This window comes from Chrysemys picta, chromosome 14 (assembly GCF_011386835.1).
Source record: "Chrysemys picta bellii isolate R12L10 chromosome 14, ASM1138683v2, whole genome shotgun sequence".
NCBI lineage: Eukaryota > Metazoa > Chordata > Testudines > Emydidae > Chrysemys > Chrysemys picta.
The window spans coordinates 16,263,584-16,282,415 of record NC_088804.1 but is presented as its reverse complement, the minus strand read 5'-3'; positions in this window follow the sequence as shown (position 1 = coordinate 16,282,415).

Genomic DNA, 18,832 nt, shown 5'->3' with positions numbered 1-18,832 from the left:
GAGCATGATAGGAGTATTGCTTGCATTTGTCATGATCTGAGTTTATAGATTTTGTGGGTTTGTTGCACACGGTATTAAAAAGATTTCAGAAAATCTTATACTAACATTTTGTGGTTCAAAATCGTTTTCTTTTCTTCATTCCTGAAAGTCTATGGCATATTTGCCAATGCTCTGCGGACTCCTGACAGAGCTATCTTTGGATACCTGATAAGAGAACATGATGAACGTTCTTAAGACTCTAAATAAGTTAAAAAACAATCCCAGAGTTCTTGTATAAAACTTTTCTGACTGCATTTAAACCTCTCAGATTGCTATTAGTTTTATTAGTTTAACAATTATTAAGTTATTTCTAGAACTTCTCCTTTTGTTGTTGTTAGGCTGCCCTAAAATTGAAAGCAATATTTCTCAGGCAAAATGTTGAACAGATTTACAGACTCTACTGCAAATAGATCAACAGATGAAACATTGTACAAAACCCAAGATACAAAACCTACTGTACATAGAGATTGGAAAAAATAGTTCCTATATATTTAAAGGGAAACTAATGGAATAATGAGTGCTTTTCAGTAAATGAAAATATGACTAAATTAATAATTACTAACAGTTAACACTAATGATTATTTTTAACATCATATCTATTGGCTCATAATATGGGGAAGCACAAGGGTGGCTTACAAAAACCTTTTTCCTTCCTCCACTCCTGCAATCATTCATGCAGTGGAGTTAGGAGGAACAGAGAATTCATATATGTGTGTTTCTGAGACACTCAGATACTATAGTGATAGGGGAGGTCATATAAGTCAAGCAGGCCAAAAGCCCAAAATAAATTATAATCTGTGTGATCAGTGATCACATAGTGCACACAATACACTCCTGTGTTTGGCCCACTTGCCAACACTCTGACTTCCATGTTCTCTCTCTCTCTTCCCTACATTGCTTGCATCCATTTCACACATTTCACAAGAGAGAAAAAGCCACCTGTTGCAAACTGTGGCCAACTGAAAACTTCAAGGCGTTTTGGCCCTTTAGGTTTTAATTTTACTCTCCCTAGACAAAATCTGGTTGATCCTTACCAAGCCTGGTTTCTTAGAGCATAGGTGCTACAATTGGGCTTGCAAATAGGTGTCGGGGGTTGCAACTACCTTGCCCTTCCCATATTGCTAAACGGGGGGAAGGTACTGGCTAGATCCCACTAGATCGGATAGAATATGGAGCATCCCAGTATGGAAAAGGCTGTAAGCCAGGGGCATAGAAACTTTGTTTCCTCATTCCCTTTTAGACCATCCACATCTCCCCCATTCCAATCAAAACACCAAGGCCAATCTCAGTCAAATTATTCATGTTGTGCAAATACTGGCTGAAACTGACATGAAACTGGTATAACCTGATAAACCTGTTTTACCCCATCTATGTTGCAACCTGGTCTTTTTGAGACTGTTATTACTAAAGGGAGGGGGGAATCTTTATTGGCCTTTGAGTGCTCTGTAGACTGCAGCCTAGCAAATTATAAAAACAAAGGTGAGGCTCAAAAAAATTGCTCTCAATTCCCCAAAACAGATAATGTTTTCTCCATACTTGTCAATTAAAAAAACCCAACCTTTTCTATTCAGCTCATTTGTAATAAGACAGGGTAAAAGCAAATACAGTTACAAGTGCTCATCTATATTTGTACCATACTTAGCTCAGGTTTAATCATTCAAACCAGAAAGTGGCTAGCACTGGTGTGAGGGTGCTGTACAAAAGCAGAAACAATAGCAATGCCCTGTTGATACCACAAGGTCAGGTCTTTCACTTGCTGAAATCAGTGTCGTTCTAGTGCTGTCAGTGGAGGTAGACTGATTTACACCAGTTGAGAATTTGACTCACCTAGACTCCTGGTAGGATAATAGATTATTCAGCATGGTATCCTAGCCTATTTATGTAACAATTTTATTCTCTTGTTCCACTCAAAGCAGCGTGCTCGCATTAGAAATGTTGGTATAATGGAGCTTCAAGTTGGAAAACTGGGTAACATTACCCACTTGGATTCACTTTCCTTTTGGGCACTTAAACTTTACAGTGCACTCAGCATGCTGATGTTAACTTATTAGCTATTGTGTCTGGACTCTTTCCATTCTACCCATTAGGTTCATTTACATAGAAGAGTTTCATCAGCATATTTCCAGGCATGCAGAAGTGTCCAGTTCTTTTGTTGATTTCTGCCCCAATTTTTATATATATGCATATATATATACACACACATACACACACATCTGTAAATCTCTATTGGAGTGACTTCTGTTCTGTTTTTATTAAAATTCACATGTATCAATGTAAATAGCTGCATAACTAGCACACCTTTGAGCTCTATGGCAGTATTGCCAATGTTTTTTTCTTAGGCCATTATAACTTGTTGCTGTTTTGCTCATTCCGAATCTAGTCATCTGAGCATCTGGCGGCAGCCAGTTTTTTCCCCCTGAACTGCTTAACCTACAACAGAAGAAACAGATAGACATTTAATAGATTATTATGATGCAACAGCATGTTATGCTATTACACACATTGCCCTGTCTATTGGGAAATAAAATCAGCCTTAAAAAGGTGAATATTAAGACTATCATGGGATTCTACAGACAGAATTGACAACAGAGCGACAACAAAATGCAGTGTCCACAACAAAAAGGAGGTTTACAGCAAAATATCATTAAAATGATGAATAATTAAAAACAATATAAAAGGTAACAGTAAACACCTAGTCTAGTCTGAAAAAAAAAAAAACCCAGCCATCTATGGAATGCATACCTAAATATAATACACAAACAATGCTGTATGTATTTAATAGGTGAAAATGACAAAGAAATAGATGGTAACACAGTAAGCAGGCTACATACCACACTATTCTTTAATAGAATAATGCTTATCAAGTCTCTCACCAAGTCCTGCAAATGCTTTATCATATGATAGCTCTTTTAATTCCACTTTCCTCATGCCACAGTAAGTTCCTTTAACATCTTCCATTATTCTCCCATGAAGTCAGGGGCACTCACCATATAACTACCCATAAGTTACAGACTATTAACAGTAATTAAGTTTTAAATGCTAGTACGGACTAAGCATTCTGGATATGAAAAGTAACAAGAAATTAAACAGGAGTACAACTAAAAAATACCATGGGGATTGAGGCTTCGATGTATGCCTTCCTTTTATTGCATGTACAGTATCATGGGTCTTTGATTTCACGGATGCAGCTCACCATGTTAAAATAGCCAGTGGCCAGTATAGTGAGGTTCAGACTATGGCCCGCAGCAAGCCAGTGATCTTCAGGACCCTACCTAGTAATCAACATTGGAGAACCAAATTTGACAATGGTTAGGTGGCTGATGTGCCGAGGCCACAGTCTATCATGCTGACAAATATTTTTCATTGTTTCCTTGTGTTCCCCCATCTGTTGTTCTTGTTTTATACTTAGATTGGAAACTCTTTGTGGCAGGGGCCATCTTTTTCCTCCGTGTTTGCATAGTGCCTAGCACAATGAGGCCCTGGTCAGTGCCTGGGGCTCCTGCATGCTACTGCAATACAAATAATAAATAACCAAGTAAGTGGTGATTGGGGGCCTTAGAAGGGCAGATGTGCCAGCAGAGGAGCTCTCTTTTAATAAGCCATCCACAGACTGAAAAGCTGTAGACCCACCAGCCTAGCAGGAAGTCAGGTAGACAAAGCACAGAATGAAAGCAAGGGTGCTGGACAACAGCCAGTGCAAATTGCAGAGATCATAATTGGGCCCTAACTCAGCTCCAAGAATCAGATGAGTAACTATTTCAACCATACAAATATCAAATCACCCTGAACAATTTACTTTTATAAACATTGTATCCCAATGTGTTATTTTATAAAGAACACAGGATGCCAAAACAGTTGGGCTCTATTTATGTTAGCCAGACATGCTTTTCACTGATTGTACGTCTCTAAGAATGGACACATAAGGGGTGAGCAAGGAATGTAAAGATTCCATAGTTGAATCAGAAGAGAGACGTATAGATGTTTAGATCATACTCCCACATCACACTGCTACAAGTTGGAAGAAAAAAAAAAGTGATCAGAGGAGAATTATTTTAGAAAAGGGAAAAAAAAGTTGGAGATACTTTTTTTCCCCCCATAAGAGCCATGCCAGCCCTGAACCAGTTACTGTGGTTCTAAATTGTTCTCTACCTTTTTGTTAAACATAAGAGAAAAATACTGCTATGAATATGAATATGTGTCTGCACTTCTAAATAAAAATATACACAGTAAAACTAAATCACATATATTGAAGTGTTATTTTGGTTTTATGGAAATGTAATCTGTGTTATGACATTTGCATTTCATAAAACTGCTATAGATAACTAATCTTCCAATGCATTACCTACCATTTTGTCACCAAAAAAAAATAAATAAATACTGAATCATAGATTTCCTCCTGCAAACTGGAATATTCCATGACAAATGTATTGGCATTAAGTGTACAAATTCACTTGAGAACCAATGAAAACCATAGGTACACTGAATAGAAAGATATTTTTTTTCTTATACGCTGCACATAACTATTAGAAGTTATCACAGCTTGGTAGGAAATAAAAAATTAGGAGTTCAAACAACAGAATATATGGATGTTTGTATGAGTAATAATTTTTGAATTTTAAGTGAAAATTAAATACATCCGTCTATACTGCCAAAATAAATATGGAACATACTGGAACCACATTAAAATACATATTTCATAACCAAGACCAAAAATACATGGTTTCTACCCACCTCTTAGCAAAGAAACAGTTGCAACAAGGTCTCATATTTCTAACATTTTATTATTTTAACAAACTTCAATATATTATATTGACTAGAATGCTATAAAGTATTAGAAATCAGGAATAAGAAAGCACAGGTGATAAAACAAATAAACTATGTGCATGTGATGATGCATTATCCTTGTTTTTTCTTTTGCCTTTCCCTCTCTTCTTTCTTCTCCTCTCTCCCCTTTTTCACATAAATCCTGATCCAATGCCCAGAAGCATTCCGTTCTTGAACAACTGATTTCAGAGAGCTTTTCCACCCTAATGTAGTCAAGTACAGTCATTCTACCAATCCTTAATATATATTAGGTCCTGAGCATGCAAACACATATGCTACAATGCCCCTTTGCACCATTATGGAGTCCTGTTGATTTCAATGGGCCTTCACATGAGTGCAATGAGTCTGCTTCAGGACTTTCCACACTACTCTAGCGCGCGCACGCGCACACACACACACACACACACACACACACACACACACACTTAACTTTAACACAAATCAATAGAATTGCTCATGGTTGTAAAGTTAAACACATGAATATCTGCTTGCAGAAGCAGGGCCTTAGAGGGTTTGCTATATTGGCAATATTCTACCAACACCACCAAAAGTGATTTAGGAGCACAATTTCCATTGACTTTCAATAGGACATGCACGCCCAAGTTATTCAAGGTCAGATTTTTAAAGATATTTAGTGACCTAAAGATGCAGATAAACAATAAAACATGAGAGGATCTGTGTTCATTGCTAAAAAAACAAAACAAAAACAAACAAAAGGGCATTTATTTGTGTCACAGCACAATTTAAATAAGATTAGTTTAAGATCATTAAAAATATATACATTTTCTTGGGAGAAATATGTTTCCTTATCTGTTGTGAAGGCTAATGTGAGTAGATATCAAATCACTAGAATGTAAGACGCTGCAGTTATAGAAAAATATTTGGGATCTGTTTTGTGCACTAGGTTGAGAAAGAACAGCAGCTTGTAAAGCGATCATTGTGTAGAAGCCTTAATTCTCATATTAGAAATCTGAGTACTCACCTAGTGATAGCAGCTGGAATGAAAATGGCTGAAAGCAATAAAAATCCATTTTACCATTTAGTACAGTTTGTCAGACTAGAGAAATGGGATTGAATTTCAAAGCCACAGGCAAACTGGCAGCAATCTGTGGTTATGCAGTTGGTAGTTTTTAGGGCTTTTTTTTTATTTACAACTCTTTTGATAAGCCTTCAGCAAGTTACATAGGTTGTTCTAGTTGTATCTCGTTTGACTGGATTAGAATACTTGATGACAGTTTGGATAAGTTTGAGGCAGATGGTTCTTGACATTTTTCATGCCATCAGTTACAAACCATGCAAGGAAACTCTTTCATCCTTTGTTTATCCTTCACTTAGAAGCCACTATAGTAGATCGTTAAACTTTCATTTTTCACAGTGCTGATTAAGGCATACTACAAGGCAGATGTTATGCTGCACCATTTTTAACAATTTACATTTAGCACCAAAGCTGGCTTTGTACTTGTTCCAGTGGATCAATTCACATTTCAGAAACTTCAAGGTCAACCTCTAAGCATTGCTTCTGTATTGAACACTAAATGTTTCATAAAGTTTTCTCTGTGACTGCAGTACTTGGTAATATACATATTGGCCATTCTGTTTACACACTTATATCTGCCAAAATGAATACAAGTATCTTTAGTTGATCTCTGCCACAATTAGAAGAGATATTGTTTAAGATCCAAAGATTTAACCAATATGAACAGGCTAGACAGAATAAAGGATTACTCTTTCCACATATAGCATGCCTTTATTTTCCACATCAGCATTTCAAAAAATAACAAATAACCACTATTCAGACCAGAAGTTGGTCTTGAAGTACAGCAGATCAGGCAATACACATTGAATGGATAAAAACATGTCTACTGTTATACTTCATATCTTTATGTATGTAATGTATTTTAGAGATTATATAAATTATACACTTTTTAGAACAAACTAACAATAGACTGATGTAAACAAGAATGCATAAAGGCAGCCTTAGTACACAGTAAAATGGTGACAAACACAGTAAACTAAAAGCACTGTATGACAACTTCATTTTTATTTTTAAGAGCACTAGACGCTTCCTGGAAGACTTTGAAAAAATGATCTGTTTAGAGATAATAGAACACATCTTCAGCTTGTGTAAGTTACCATACCTCCATTGAAGTTAATGGAGCAAAAACAATTTATGCCAGCGGAGGATCTGCCCCAATAATTGTGTGTTGATATCTCATACATTACTCTATTTCTTTCCTGCTTTTTTTCCTGTTACTTAAGGACATTTCCATCCAAAGAGGGTCTTCTTTCCTAAGTGTTCCCCTGCCTTAGTTATTTATACCCCATTTGCAGTGATAATCTTCTGTATGTGACATCATAATCATCTTCCCAAAAAACAATTGTGATGCCACAAAGAGTGAATTCTGACTTCAAAGAGGATGAAATGCACCCTGATAGAGTCTCTCTATAGAAGGCCCTCTATACTCACTTTGTCATAATCCAAGGCTTAAGTGGTGTGAAAGGCCCTGTGCTGGTGTGAATTTCCCCTTTACAGAATAAGATGCAGGAGCAGACAAACTTTTAGAAAACAAAAATCCTCCCCCCCCCCCCCCACATTCAAATTATCCATTAATGTAGAAAAAAATGTGAAAGAGAAAATGTAACTCTACACTCATGATTGCCATCCATTAAGAGCCAGCTTTTCAGGTGTGATGAGCACGGAGAGTTCCCTTGACTTCAACTAGAATTGAGGGCACTCAGTATTTTTGCAAATCATGACTTATCATTGTTAATTATTATTATTAAATTTTGCAGGTGATACCAGCAGATGTCTGTACCATAACTTTATCCTCGGATACCTCCTGATTACATTCCTTTTTCAGTCAATTTACTCTATTTTTCCTGAATCTGTGCCATAAGGACTGTTTTGCCTCACACCTAACTCCCCCAAGGCATCCCATCTGTTACCACCAAATCTCTAATCTGAAATGATCTATGCTATTAATTTGGGTAATACTCTGAATATTAAACTTGGGCCCCAGTCCTATAACCCTTATTAGATGTGAATAGCCTTTTAGCATGTGTTTAGCCCCAAATAAGTCAATAAAGAATTGTTCTTAGATAAGTAACTATGTGTGTCATGGAAATAAACACACATACAGCTCCTCCATGAAAGCTACTTTCTGTCCTGAAGAGGTAGTTCTCTCAAATAGCTTTAGGATCTCAACTTCAGCAATGCCTGAGCCTCTGACTGCCAGATGCTGGGACTTGACAACAGGGGATGAATCACTTGATAATTGCTCTGTTCTGTTCATTTCCTGTGAAGCAGCTGGCATTGACCACTGTTGGAAGACAGGATACTAGGCTGGCTGGACCATTAGTCGGAGCCAGCATGGCTGTTCTTATGTTCTTACCCCTTTCCCAGTGGCAGAATTACAGATTGTATCCCACTAGACCAGGGGTGGGCAACCTTTCAGAAGTGGTGTGCCGAGTCTTCATTTATTCACTCTAATTTAAGGTTTCACGTGCCAGTAATACATTTTAACATTTTTAGAAGGTCTCTTTCTATAAGTCTATAATACATAAACTAAACTATTATTGTATGTAAAGTAAATAAGGTTTTTAAAATATTTAAGAAGCTTCATTTAAAATTAAATTAAAATGCAGAGCCCCCCGGACCAGTGGCCAGGACCTGGGCAGTGTGAGTGCCACTGAAAATCAGCTCACGTGCCGTCTTAGGCACGCGTGCCATAGGTTGCCTACCCCTGCACTAGACTGTCATGAATGTCAGTCACGCTGATGGAAATGCACTGACCACACATGTTCTATCCTCCCAGTGTTCTAAGAGTGGAGGCACAAATTAGAGGTCTTTTGAACTTTTGGAAGTCTACATGTAGCCGTAGCCCAGTTACATTTTACAGAGAAGTTATGAATAATGGCAGGCAAACATTATAAATGTCAAAAGGTCCAGTTCAATTAAGCATCCAGTATTTTGAAAACTTATCCCAAACTCATCAAAACCTCTTATGTGCAGAAATCAGACTGGCAATTTTGGTTTGCTTCTTTTCCTATCCAGACCTAGTCATCCATCTTTAGTTATAAACCTATGAAAAATGGGGCTATAATACTGATTGTGTTATTCAGACATTTAAAATGGCCTCGCTAAAGGCAATGTTGCAACAGTCATTGTTTTCCTTTTCAATAGCTATATCAGCAGAATAAATACAGAAGATATATATGTAGTAAAAAAGGGTGGATTTCATCTTATTTTTGTTATATTATTATCCTGACTTACAATAGCATTTATCATCCTATAGTTTGATTTGTTAGAATTTATGTTTACCTTTTATCTTCTTAAAAGAAAACAGTATCAGCCCTCTGAGGATAATAGAGAAGCAATGTTATTTAATTATTCCAAACTATCTTGTACTTTGGTACACAGAAGATAACAGTCAACATACAAGATACAAGTTTGCTGATATGCAAGCTGTGGTCAAGATAAAATATTTAACAGCAGAAGAAAACACACTTAACACTACAGCTGCTATAATGCAGTTTTAAAGAAAGGGGAAGATATCCTGGTTACTACTGGCTTTAAAAAGATACACAAGACAAAATATAAATGGTCCTTAAAATGACTTTATTTTAAATGGAGATAAATGGATGCAAGTTGCTGTTTGGCTTGCAAAATCTTCTATTGCACTTGTCTATGGAGAGAGATTACGCAGGCAACTGTGAGCTATAATACTATCAGCGCATATCAAGAGGTACTGATGATATCATGGTAGTTGTGAAAATGAAGCTTGAATGGGTTATGATATCTCAGAGCCCTGAAGTACATCTCCCTCCTCAGGGGACAATTATATGTATTTGAAGGTTTGCAAAAAGAACAACATGGGCCCAGTTCTCTGCGGATGTAACAGAATGAGCCTCTGCCACCTACATTTCATATCTTAATGTCCATAAGGTCCTAGATAAGTCTCTCAAGCACACTGACCAAGTCAGATAACATGGAGATAGCGAGCTAGGTGTTTTTTCACATACTGAAGGCACCATAACCCATGTCTCCTCACTAACACTCCCTCCCCAAAGGTCCCATGGATACACTGACTGGAACCCCATGTGAAAGAGTCATCAGAGCAGATGGGCAATTGCCTATACCTTGAGAGCTCTCCCCAAAAGGAGTAGAGTCACTCAGTAATGACTATCTCGAATTCTGCTGGGTCTGCAGATGTGTCGTGCCACCTCATGGTCAATATAATAAAAAAACATTTAACAGGTTTAAAAAGTCAGCATGGACAATTTATTTATATTCAGTTCCAGTAAGAGAGAATGCTATACTCAGAACTAATATGAAACTGATAGGCCCTTCCTCAAGAAACTAACAATTATCTTGTTATATCCTTCCAATAATCTCCTCAATGCTTCCACTCTGGCCTTCGCTAGCCAAGAGGTATATGGGTCTAGCTCACCGCTCTTAGGCCACAAATCCCTTGGTACTTTTAGCACTTCAGCTGAAACTCTGGCAGAGACTGGAACATTCATCACCTCCAGGTACGACTCTGCTACAGAACTCACCCTCAATAGGAATGATCTTAGAAACTCTCCACTATAAGAAACATTCCTTTGACACACAAAAGTAAAATTTAGTAAGATCCTAGAAATGTGTGCACTTGATTAAGATCCTTTTTCATCAAAAATCTGGTGACCCCATGATTCCTATGCAAGTGTAAATACTGTACCTTTGTCTCCCTAGTCTTGTGTCTTATATTGATCATAGCTTAATCCAATTCCCTCAACAGACTCACACCCTTTCATACAGAAGTGCTTTGTTACATGTTACTGAGTCCTTATTATCATCAGTTACAAGTAGTAGTATTCATATTATGGTTATAGATATATAACCCAATTGTTATGGGGGCCCTAGATGTTGTACAAACACATAGTAGGAGAACGTGCCTACACAGTAGAGTTTATAGTCTTAAATGGATAAAGCAGACAAAAGATGGGAGAAAAAGTATTATCCTCATTTTACAGATGGGGAACTGAAGCACAGAGATTAAATGATTTACCCAAGGTCACACTGGAAATATGTGGAGAAGCCAGAAATGGAACTCCTAAGTCCCAGTCCAGGGCCTCAACCACAAGACTATCTTTCCTCCTGTCTCTTATTTCATAATTTAAATTTCATGTCATGCATATAGTCTGTAAAGATTGTGCTATGGGATCTCCCTGTGCTCTCCCTTTGATATACGTACATAACTTCCATTAGCTTCAGTGAGATTTATGCATGCATTTCAAGAGGAGAATAGACCCCTAGGAGTGTTTTAACAATCAGCATAATGAAGCATTGCATAACCAGACTGTTGAGAATGTTTCTAAACACTGTGTTCTATACACACTGCTTGATTTCCAAAGCTACTCTGGGCAGAAATGATTTAGAAAACAGCTCACAAGTAAACTAAAGCTCTTCTAATAAAACAAATATTTCACAGTTCATTTAATCTAAGATATTGAAAAGAACTGCCAGTCCTCAGGTACGTGACCTGAAGCACAGAAGTTTATTGCTTTCTCCACAAGGGAGTAGACATGTTTGGAGTAAAACAGATGCTGCTAGGCAGGGCTTCCTTTAACCTAATAGTCCCAGGACCACTAATCCTTTCCCCAAGAACTAGATAAAAACAGCAAGAAGTGGAGGTCAAATAAATTTCACATTTTTCTGGCTTTCATCTTTTACATTACCATGTGGATCCAAAAGTCACAACTAACAATCAGCTAGATAAAAACCTCTTTAATTTCTAATGGATTTTTTTTTAAATGCACAGAGAGTTTTTAGTTTTCTTTAAATTTGATTTTCTTTTCCAAAATAAATCTGTCACTATCGTATGGGCTCTTTGCTTTACTGAAGCACTCAAAGACAGGCCCACTTGTTTTTTTATTCCCTCTTTTCCTCCCATTTTTCTCTTTCTCCCTTTTTTCTTCCATTCTGTGAATGGCTTCATTTTGTCATTATATAGTTTATTTGGCATCATAAGGAGAAAGAGGTAAAAGGGAACAGGGTGTGTGAAAGATACACAATACAGCAGCCTATCTGCAAACAGAACAAGCAGAATAGTCATATTAGGTGAAACTCTGCCCTGGGCAATGGACCCATACAAGAGCTATGAACATCTTAAGTCCTATTAAGGGATCTTTTGCTTTATGGGTCCTGACTAGCAGTGTACACAACTATTAAAACTCAAAGATGAAGTTCCTTTCATGAACCAGGCAAAAGGGCAGATTTAGTCAGTTACATTTAACGTACAAGCCTTTTCACACAGCTGTAACAAGTATCCTGTTTTCTTAAAGTGCTACTTCCACCAATAATGTAGAAAAGCAGGAGTCCATTCCATAGGTAAGTGAAGAAGTGGGCATCAACATTACAGATCATTTCAGGTCAGACATACTGAAATGTCCACAAAAAGACCCAAGAATCATGACATATTTGTCTTGTATGTACAGTTCTAGATAGATGGTAGGGGTTATAGATGTAAATCTAAATAGATATACGTGTTTGCTTTCAACAAATTTATTATTTAGAAAGTAGGGAAGTCCGATGTCTTCATAGTGTGTTGGCTAGCAATCTAACCATAGCATATTATCAAAAAGCAAGTCATAACCAAGGAAATAGATGTCATCTGTATTAATCTTAACCAGTGTACAATTAATCAAGGTTTCTCGTCTCTAATCTCTAGATGAACGGTCATTTATTCTGTCTGAATTAACTGTTAAATATCCAGATTGGAGAAAGAAACTCAGCTGAAATAAGAATCTGTCTACCAAAAAAACGTGAAACCAGATGTAATTACTAACATTGAATGTGACTGCTGGATTGTTGTTTACGTGATTGTGTAATTTGGGAGATGATGACTACCAGTAGGACCCCTGTGATACCTATCCTATTGGTTAGGCTGGCCAATGGTATACTGTAAGCATATTCACCTGTATACAACAGATCCTTGGCCAGTCTGTCTATATGCATTGGGCACCTTCTCTCCTTCCTGCAGCTAACTCACTTCATTTCAACCAGTTGGACTGACTCTTGCAAAGAACTGATGATGAGGATAAGGAGAAAGGGAGGGGCTAATAATAATATTTGGACTTTATACCACTTTCCAGCTAAGGATCCAAGACTTTACAAAGATGAGAAGATACAATGGGGGAAGGTGCTACCTCAAATTATGGCACCACTCGGGAATGAGCCAGCTCTTCAGAGGCAGCACTGGCTGAAAAGGGGAAGGGGAAAAGAGAAAAAGACCTGGAATGTTTGTAGTATGAGATGGATGAGAGACAGAGCACTCACGGGAAAACGCAGCAACCTGTAACATTTTCACAGGGAAACTGTGGTAATTTGATTCTTTGCATTTGTATAGCACTTTCCATGTGAGGGTCTCAAGGTTCAGACATGGTAAAATATTAAGACTGTGAACACATCTCTCTGTCTACATTTCACCATCACTTCCAACAGACTAAGTGAATTCCATACAAACTAGGGTCCAAATTCTCCACCCCTGCTTCTCCTACAAATATGTTGTCATCTTCAGACCTAATGCTGGTAGAACGTCAGTTATTTGTTTTTACATATCTGAAGAAAATCCTGGCTCATGAATGGTAGAAAAGAGTCATTTGTTATGTCAGTAAGTATCTATTGTTCCACCTGTTTAATGATCTATAGTACTGAAGTCTGGAGCACAGGTAACCTGCATACGAGAATAAGGGCACTCTGACTGATTGGTATGACTTAATGCATAACTATTACTCACTTCTTTATCTTTAGCAAGATATCAAAAAAGTCACATCAGGTTCACCTTCAATAAACATATATGCACAAGTGTCAAAGTGACCTCCATTGATTTATTCATCTGTTATATCCGTAGAGGATCCAGATGTAAACAAACATCCAGTGATGACATGATATCATGAGATAAGCCATTTTAACTCCACGTATTCACATACTACAATGCAGTTATCATGAGACAGTAATTACACATGATACCTAGAGAAAAACCAGGTAAGACAGACATTTTAATCACATTATTTTAATTTACTTATGTATTTTCCAGTAAAATGTTTCTAGAGATGAATTTAAAATTGGAAAGTGTAGATACAGCATTGTTACTGTAAAAATACATGAGTAAAGTCTTTCTTTTATGTCGACTTTGCATCTAATTTTCCAGCTGCTATTGTTTGGTGTAATTGTATGTAAGATAATAAGGTATGTCACTCATTAATATAATACAAACCATGAATGAGATAAAAGCCCTGGAGCTCCTAATTGAACACCTTTCCTGCTTCACACCTCTATTCCTTGAGCATATTCCTACAGCATGTTCCATGATGTTAATGATGAGAATAAAACAAGATTGGGGTTGGGTTTTTTTAAGAAAACTATTGTTCTAGAAATATTTTATATTATTATTTACATTGGACTCCAAGGGCTAAGTGTTCAAGAGCTCTGGTACTTAGCATCTAGCAGCTCCTGTTGTGACTTAAGGTCACATTTAAGTGGGAGCTGAGCTCTTATGGAAAAAATCAGGCCTCTAATGTACTTAAACTTTTGAGTATTTGTTTTGTTTGAATTTCCATCAAGTGAAATTAGTTTGAGCACTACCAGATTGCAGGATTTGCAGAGCAGGGGATTGGCAGATAACAAGCACATACACATTTTTAAGTTATTTTATCATTACTAGAGTTAATGAATCAGGCCAGTCACTGTATGGATCGTGAAAATGATACAGTCATCTCATGGTACAAAGACACCCAAAACAACAGACTTATCAAAATTAGGCAAAAGTTAAAGAAAAGCCAGATCCCAGGAAAGTACTTTATAGAAAATTGTGCTCATATGATTCAGCACAATGGCCACGGCAAAGAGAATATCTTTCCATGTGTAAACTCTACGTTGTTATGTTCAAAGTGAAGCTCTGTAATGAAATAGCCATTTCTGAGCTTCCTGCTGAAAGCAGCTATATTAACAGAATCATGACCACAGCGGCTGCCCCAATCTTCCAGCCAGGTTCCATCTTGATTTAGACTCATAGACTTCAAGGTCAGAAGGGACCATTATGATCATCTAGTCTGACCTCCCGCATGATGCAGACCACAAAAGCTGACCCACCCCCTTTCCCTTGACTCAGCTGTTGAAGTCCCCAAATCCTGTGATTTAAAGACTTCAAGTCGCAGAGAATCCTCCAGCTAGCGACCCCCGCCCCATGCTGTGGAGGAAGGCGAAAAACCTCCAGGGCCTCTGCCAATCTACCCTGGAGGAAAATTCCTTCCCGACCCCAAATATGGCGATCAGTAGAACCCCGAGCATGCAGGCAAGATTCTGCAGCCAGACCCTCATTGACCATTGATACTATTTACCAGCGATGGCACGTTGTTGATTAATTGACTAAAGTCACGTTATCCCATCAAACCATTCCCTCCATAAACTTATCTAGCTTAATCTTAAAGCCAGAGAGGTCTTTTGCCCCCACTGTTTCCCTTGGAAGGCTGTTCCAAAATTTCATCCCTCTGATGGTTAGAAACCTTCATCTAATTTCAAGCCTAAACTTCCCCACGGCCAGTTTATATCCATTCGTTCTCGTGCCCACATTAGTACTGAGCTGAAATAATTCCTCTCCCTCCCTGGTATTTATCCCTCTGATATATTTAAAAAGAGCAATCATATCCCCCCCCTCAGCCTTCTTTTGGTTAGGGTAAACAAACCGAGCTCCTCAAGTCTCCTTTCATACGACAGGTTTTCCATTCCTCTGATCATCCTAGTGGCCCTTCTCTGTACCTGTTCCAGTTTGAGTTCATCCTTTTTAAACATGGGAGACCAGAACTGCACACAGTACTCCAAATGAGGTCTCACCAGTGCCTTGTATAACGGAAGCAGCACCTCCTTATCCCTACTAGATATAATTAACAATAAGACAGACACCTGAGCTGTTGATTATTTTAGCAAAAACTCCACTCTGGCCATCCAGATCCCCGCAATGCCCCCCTCCTGGCTGTACAAAATTTGACTGCTAAAAATCATCTTCATTGACTGCCACTCCAACCATGTCATTGACTCTTTGAAAGCACAAACCAGACTTAAAACGGACTTTCTAAAGGGCTAGCTGAAGAGTCCTTCTCACAGGAAAACCCTCCAATAGCACAGAGCTGGTATAGCTCTAAGCCTTGCTCCCCTCACAGCCTTTTTGACTAGGGATGAGAGACACAGGGAAAGAGGCATAGCTGGATTTGTGCTATGTTCCATCTATCCCCCTGACCAGTTGTTGGTGTTTCACCTAGGCAAACCTTAGGCTTGGTCTACAGTAAACCCCCAAATCGAACTAAGGTACGCAACTTCAGCTACGTGAATAACGTAGCTGAAGTCGACGTACCTTAGTTCGAACTTACCGCGGTCCAGACCCGGCAGGCAGGCTCCCCCGTCGACTCCGCGTACTCCTCGCGGCGAGCAGGATTACCGGAGTCGACGGGGAGCACTTCTGAGTTCGATTTATCGCGTCCAGACAAGACGCGATAAATCGAACCCAGAAGTTCGATTGCCTGCCGCCGAACCAGCGCGTAAGTATAGACAAGCCCTTAGAGCAACCAGCAGGTTGTAATTTGGTGGGCTGGAGCTGAATTAGTTCCCTGCCTACCCCAGTATCAGGGACATGAAGGTGGCATAAAAGTGACCTTTTCTCCTTCCCCGCCCCATCCCCATTCAGTCTTGTTCAAGGCACAGCTCACCTAACACAAGGATAGGGCCCATACTCAGTAAGTAGCCAGGGAGAACCTAGAATTGGAGGAGGTTGCTAGGATTTTAATGTGTCATTATGGAACCTAAAAATCTCTATACATTAAAATTTATTAGAACATGTGATTTACAGATCTCTAAATGAACTGGTTATTGCATGAATGCTTGTAATGTTCTTGTCCATCTGAACGACAACATTCATCAGTTTTTCAAAAGACATTTGGGCAGGATCCATAAAAGTTTGTAGGGCCTGAAGTCCCAGTTCTAAGCACCTCTGCAATCCATAGAACTCCTGCTCAGTTGCTGCCTAACCCTGTAGATGTCTAAAGTTTTTTCCTCTGGCCATGTGCACTGCACCTCACACTAGGGTCTGGGCATCTATCTCCTGCCTGAGTGCACTACTGCCTCATGATAGGTGTCTGGATGACTATCTCCCGCCTCAGCCCTAGAGCTATTCACAGACTGGGAAAGATGGGAATTCAGCTCCCCAAAGCCACGTGGCGGGGCCTAATTTGGTAGGTGATCTCTAAGCACACCTACCGGCTCAGCCCCCTCAAACAAGTTCACATCCTGTGGGAGTACGCTAGGCTAAAGATCATAAAGGAGGTTCTCCTCCCCCTCATGCAATTTAGGCAGAGGACTGCCTATCTTCCCCCAGTTCATGGATCACTAGCAGAGTTAGGTTAGCCTGAGTTAGATGCCTACACTCCCTATACAATGAACAGGGAGAGACAGGTGCCTTAGACTGTGATCCACAAAGCCAACATGCTAAGAGAGAAGCTGTGTAAGTTAGTCACTGGGAAAGGCACCTAACTGTGCTAGTGCAGCTTTTTGGTACTAGCACATTTCTCCACTGGAAATGAAGTGTTGGAACAAAGTGTGCAAAGCATTGAATACATCCCTCTAAAACCGTCATTTATCAGTCCCAATGCACTTGACCCTAATGATAATAGTATAAAACCTTAGGATATTTTATTTTATTGTGGTTCAATAAGTGAATGGGATTTTGTTAGTTTGATTTAACATAGGATACAGCATATTTCCTTATTTACACCACAATATTTACCTAAAATGGAAGTGAACTAACTTTAAAAGTTAAAATCAAAATTGGCAACGTGTGATATGAAGGAATAAGGTTGTATTCCTTTAGGGTGTTTGTGAGCCCTCTAGAGGAACTCACCGTGTTCTTTGTCTTAGAAGTCACTAGAACAGAGCTGTAGTATGTATGTAGTTAGGCTTTGTTTGTGTACATTTAGTGAACAGTTATTTGGGTCCCAACTGTTCCTATGTGGTATTGTCATATTATTTTTGTTGTGTAAAGAGCAAAGGTCACAAAACATTGGCAAAAGATGTGTTGTGTTTTGTTTTTTAAAGTTAACCCACTTCAAATAGCCACCCTAGAGCCTCATAATATACAATAGACTCAGGAATCTTCTTTCCCCATTAACAGCAAAAGACTGACTACATCATGGACATTTTCATTAGTTTCAAGCTTTTTTTTTAAAGCTTGATTCTTTAGCAAAAACTGTTATACAACTAAGGGCTTGTCTCCACAGAGTCCAAATGAGTTTCCACTGTGCAGGAGCTCTGCTAAGGAAAAAGAGTCCTAATATATTTGTATTAGATGGGGCCTGAAAAAAAGTAATGACTTCAGTGCACAGTAATTTTTTTTTTTAATAAAGCAGCTTGCTTACAATATGAAATAGCACTGAATTTACCATGGGTGGACTTTATAACTAACTATATAATGCCTGCAGTACAATGGAGCAGATTCTTCTCTCACACGGATATGAATTGCGCTACAGTAAGTTGCGCTAATGTAAAATTGGTTTAAGTAAGAGCAGTCACAGTCCTAATGCAGCTAAGATTCTACAGGCAGAGACAATTTTATTTTTACTCATAAAGGGAGCAACATAAGAAAACCCATTCGAGGCACTTTCCACCTTCTCCTTCTCATGACCACAGCACAGGAGTGCAACTGTCTCTCTCTTTTTTACCACTTTCTTTTTGATACATATGCACATAAGAATCTGGCCCTGAGATTAATATAGCCAAGGATTAGGTCTACACTGCAGTCAGGGGTGTGACTGCAGCATGTGTAGATATGCGTAGCCGCTCTAGTACATACCCAGGTCCTGGGTGGGCTTGTACAGCCTGTACTGCCATGGCTTAACTGCTAGTGGTAGTCAAGCTAGCTAGATCAAAGATAGCTCAGGT